This window comes from Anolis sagrei, chromosome 1 (genome assembly GCF_037176765.1).
Source record: "Anolis sagrei isolate rAnoSag1 chromosome 1, rAnoSag1.mat, whole genome shotgun sequence".
Classification (NCBI taxonomy): domain Eukaryota; kingdom Metazoa; phylum Chordata; class Lepidosauria; order Squamata; family Dactyloidae; genus Anolis; species Anolis sagrei.
In genome coordinates this window covers 266,481,058-266,486,549 of record NC_090021.1, presented here as the reverse complement: position 1 = coordinate 266,486,549, position 5,492 = coordinate 266,481,058, and the positions used below count along the sequence as shown (strand labels likewise).

Below are 5,492 nucleotides of genomic sequence, written 5' to 3'. Positions count from 1 at the left end.
ACCAGCTACTTTCAGTGGGACAATGAGTTCTATGAACAGAAAGATGGAGTAGCTATGGGGAGCCCTCTCAGCCCGGTCATAGCTAATTTCTACATGGAACACTTTGAAAAACAAGCCCTGAAAACAGCACCAAAAAGCCCACTATATGGTTCAGATATGGGGATGACACTTTCTCCATTTGGAGCCTTGGAGAAGAAGAACTCAACAGGTTCCTGGACCATCTTAACAGTATCCACCCAAACATCCAGTTCACCATGGAAAAAGAAAATGAAGGAAGACTGCCTTTTCTAGATGTCCTAGTCATCCACAAACCAGATCAACAATTGGGTCACACCGTTTACAGAAAACCCACACACACAGATAGATATCTACATAAAAACTCCAACCATCACCCGTCAAAAAAGAAGCACCGTTAAAGCCTTGGCAGACCATGCAAAAAGAATCTGCAAACCCCACCTCCTCCAAGATGAACTAGACCATGGCCATATAGCCCGAAAAAACCTACAACAACCCAGTTTTCTATGTGCTTGAAAAGCAGAGTTATCTTCTGAAATGGCTCATCTCAAGACAGGCAATGCTTCCAATTGGCCCAAAGTATTTGAAGCTTTACACATTAAAATCAACAGCTTCAATTGAGCCCCACAAATGGCTGAGACACACATATCCTTTAGGATTTCAATGATACAATTAAAGTAACATGCACCATGCTAGCAGTCAAGCTGACACATTTTCAACCAACACTTCCCTGTTGTAGTTCAGAACTTATCCAATATTGAATATATGGCAGTAATCTAAGCCATTACATTCCAGATGTAACCACAATATGAATAATTTTTGCTGGATTCGACTGACTCTGAAATAAGTATACTTAATGCACTAATTTAATGGCTTATTGTTGTGCTAACAAAGAGCAAGGAATTACAATTTCTCGTCACTTTTCCTTTGATTACATACTTCCATACAGATCTAAGGAACCTATAATTCATCACATCAAGTGAACCTTTTCAATTGCATATGGTAGCTCATCCCATTGCATTATCTCATAATTGAGATATATGAAACAGGTTGAGGGGAGATCTGAGGTGGTTGTTGTGACCAGGAGAGAGACTCTTGGCAGAATCCCAGACTGCCTTCCTGGAATGATGTGAAGATGTTACATATTCTCCAACACTGGAAAAGACCTGAGTGTACTGAGAATTCAAGGAATTAACAAGAAGCAGAATATTGGAATTGGAATGTTACAGCCTTAACTGAAAAAAGGAAGGGAAGAAAAAGTGACTTCTATAAAGTGGCCCAGGAAGGACCCACACATGGTGACAATGCTCCATGGGAAAGAGGAGGGTAAGATTTTTCCCTCCATAGGGCAGAGGTAGTGTTTGTGTGCATAGAGTGGGTGGAGCACTGGCTCTGAAATGTTTCCTGTTCTCCTTTGGTATAGTACTATAGGAATACGGCAGGGTTGTATACTTTCGCCCAACCTATTCAACTTATATGCAGAACACGTCATGCGATTTGCGGGGCTTGATGAATGCAAGGCTGGGGTTAAAACTGCTGGAAGAAACATTAACAACCTTAGATATGCAGATGATACCACTTCGATGGCCGAAAGCGAGGAGAAGCTGAGGAGCCTTCTAATCAAGGTAAAAGCTGGGTTGCAGTTAAACATAAAAAACCAAGATTCTGGCAACCGGGCTGATTGATAACTGGGAAATACAGGGAGAAAACGTGGAGGCAGTGACAGACTTTGTATTTCTAGGTGCAAAGATTACTGTAGACGCAGACTGCAGCCAGGAAATCAGAAGACGTTTACTTCTTGGAAGGAGAGAAATGATCAATCTCGATAAAATAGTGAAGAGTAGAGACATCACACTGGCAACGAAGATCTACATAGTTAAAGCAATGGTATTCCCCATAGTCACCTATGGATGTGAGAGCTGGACCATAGAGAAGGCTGAGTTAAGGAAGACAGATGCTTTTGAACTGTGGTGCTGGAGGAAAGTTCTGAGAGTGCCTTGGACTGTGAGAAGATCCAACCAGTCCATACTTCAGGAAATAAAGCCCGACTGCTCATTGGAGGGAAGGATATTAGAGACAAAGATGAAGTACTTTGGCCACATCATGAGAAGACAAGAAAGCTTAAAGAAGACAATGATGCTTGGGAAAATGGAAGGAAAAAGGAAGAGGGGCCAACCAAGGGCAAGATGGATGGATGGTATCCTTGAAGTGACGAGCTTGACTCTGAAGGAGGTGGGGGTGGTGATGGCTGACAGGGAGCTCTGGCGTTGGCTGGTCCATGAGGTCACGAAGAGTCAGAAGTGACTGAACAAATAAACAACAATGACAAAAAAGTACTATAGGATCCTAGCTTTCCACAGTTACTCACCTCTAGTCTAAATTAAAATATTTTGTAATCAATTTGTCTTTCAAATTTTCTAAAATTAAAGGTGATTGGCAGTAGGAACACCAGTGTTTCCCCACTATTTCCCCCATTCCAGGTACCTTCATTTCTTTTATTTGCACATAAATATTCATTGTGTCATATTGCATGAAACAGTTATGATCCTTTCAATTAGAGGCAGTTACAACACAACCTATAAGGCCTAAATACCGTAAAGGCAACACATTCCATCTGAGCTTGGAAATTAAGCAGGGTCAGTTCTGGTTAATACTTGGATGGAAGACATCCAATTAGTTGCTGTTGTCTATATTTCAGAGGAAGGAATTAGCAAAACCATCTCCTCTGCCTAAGAAAGCCCTATGAAATTCACAAGGTCCCCATAAAACAGAAAGTGATTGAAGGCATGCGCACACAGCACTACATAAAGCTATATTGCCATAGTTTTAATTGAAAACAAATTATATGGTTTATTGTTATTGGGTTCAATCTGCAGAAATGACTTGGAACCAGAGACCTGTATTATGGGGGTAGGATTAAAAGGCATAGCTGTGTTACCCTGGTATATCACATGCAAAGGAGTGTTGTAGCATTGTTGAAACTAACAGACAGAACGAAGTTGGTAGTATAAGCTTTCATAAGTTCTAAAGATCTATGATTCTCTTCTACAAGATCTCTTTGTATGCATCCCTTTTGTATTCAAGCAGGCTTTTTAAAAATGAAGGTTTTAAAGATCAAGTCAGGGGGTGCTATGGGTTTTAACTTTGAATATGCTTTAATGGTTTTCAACTGGGATTTTTAAAACTGTTCATATTTCATCCTGATTTAATGTTTGCATATTCGTATATTTTAAATTGTCTGCTGATGCTTTTAAGTTAAGCTGCTTTGAGTCTCCTGCAGGAGGGATAAAGTGGGTTATAAAGTTTCACCAACAAGCTTCAGTTTGTGAAGCTTGTTGAGGAAACTGAAATGCTCTGAACCTGTGGCTAAACTTAGGTTGCAAATATTCATTACCTTGCTGACTCATAGGTCAAAGACACCACCTCATTTGTTGGTGGACGAGCGTCAGCAAGTCTGACAAAACAATTTCCCTGCCATTTGGGACAATGGTCAATAGTTAGGTTTGACCTTAGTGGTAAAGACATAGATTAGGTCTGCACATTCCAGGCTGCAAGCACTACCAACAGTAATCCAATGAACTATGTGTGTAGTATCAAAACTGGAGTGTATGGCAATAGTTTCTTTTCCTAGTTGCCCATGAGTACAGTAGTGCCAGAAAACCCATTGCCAGCTTCCACTTGGCTTAGTCTTCATATTATGGCACGGGGTTACCCTTATCATAAGAGTCTTTGCCAGAAGGTCAGCAACTCCTTAGACCTGAATAATTGGAATTATTTTTCCTGAAATGTGTTCCCTGTGATGCAATTTCTTATCTGGAATGCCTTGTTATTCAAACTGACTGCAGGTCTACATGTCATTGTAGTCTTGTGTAATAAAAAGCATTGCTGGATGATCTCAGTTGCCTCAGGTCATTGGGGAAAGTCCATTTATAATGGACTTCAAAGGATAAGTCACATGAAAATGATATTTTGATTTGTTTACTATCAAGCATAATTAAGATCTTTTGAAAATGTGAATGCATGGAGACCATATTGTAAAATTCAAGTCAGCCTAAGAAAGTTTTTTTTTATCCTAGTAAAGATTCTCGAAATTTTTGATGGCCAAAATGTCTACTTTGCTTTGGATAGGTGCCCAAAAAAACAACAACAGCCATTTATAAAAGCACAACTTACAGTATATGATGACATCCAGAAAAGTATTTCAGAAGACTCTTCCATTACCGAAAGTATGAAAAATGGAAGTGTTTGTTCACAAGTTGACAGCATGATGTGCCATCAAAAAATGGCAATGTGAGGCTGCATCAGTTAGAGTGTAGTGTCTGAGGTTAATAGTAGTACAACTTAGTCCTCCTTTGGTTAGGTCCGATCTGTAATTTTATGTCACTACACTTCAAGAAAGATGTTGATAAGCTGAAACTTACCCAGAAAATGGCAACCAAAAGGGTAAAAGGTCTGAAAACCATGGCATATAAGGAGCAGTTTAGAGAGCTGGGTATGTTTAGTCTGGAGAAGAAACAGTTCAGAAGGAATAAGCCAGTAATTCTCAAATATTTGAAAGAATGTCATATTGAAGACAAAGCCAACTTGTTTTCTGCTGCATTAGAGACAAGGGGTGCATCTGCATTGCAGAAGTAATGCAGTTTGACAATACTTAAGCTGCTATGGCTCAGTGCTGTGGAATCGTGAGAGTTGTATTTTTACCAAGTCTTAGCCTTTTCTGCCAAAGAGTTCTGGTGCCTCACCAAACTACAGTTTCCAGGATTCCATAGCACTGAGCCATGGCAGTCAAAGTGCATGATTTCTACAGTATATATGTACTCTAGGACACAGAGCAATGGATTCAAATGATAGAAAAGGAGATTTGACCTAAATATTAGGATGAACTTTATGATTTTAAGAGCTGATTGACAGTGAAACATGCTTCCAGGAGAGGGGACACCATGATCCCGAAGGTGGTTTTCCCAGGGTGAGGCTCATCCATTGCACTCCGGGTGTGCTGACCCCTGCGATTTCCCCAAATGCGGGAAACTCAACTGCATAAAATACTGCAGCTTGCTACAGAAACTCAAAGTGTGCTGGAGTCTCATTCTCAGGAGATTTTTAGGTAGAGGCTGGATGGCCATCTGTGTGAGGTGCTTTGTGTGTGTTACTGCATAGCAGGGCATTGGACTAGATGCATGGCCCTTGGGATCTCTTCCAACTCCATGGTCCCAGGAACCCCATTTTTTTCAAAGAAAATTTTAAAGCAGGGAGTTTTAAATTCTCCTCCACTAAAAAAAACAACAAAACAAACAAAACAAAACAAAACATACCTTTATTTTCTTTGTCCTTATGCCCACCATTGCCTATTTTAACTCTGTATTTGAATCTATTTATTTATTGGTTTTTAACTCATAAAAATAAAATTCTCAAACAATGGAATATACTCCCCAACACAACCAAAATACTGGAAAAAAGGAGATAAAAAACAAGAAAAT

The 5,492-nt window shown here is 39.9% G+C and overlaps 1 pseudogene; it reads left to right on the top strand.

Annotated features, from left to right (window-relative positions):
- The first annotated feature begins 4,932 nt into the window (after positions 1 to 4,932).
- LOC132762206 (U1 spliceosomal RNA) lies at positions 4,933 to 5,085 on the top strand (annotated as a pseudogene).
- The last annotated feature ends 407 nt before the right edge of the window (positions 5,086 to 5,492 follow it).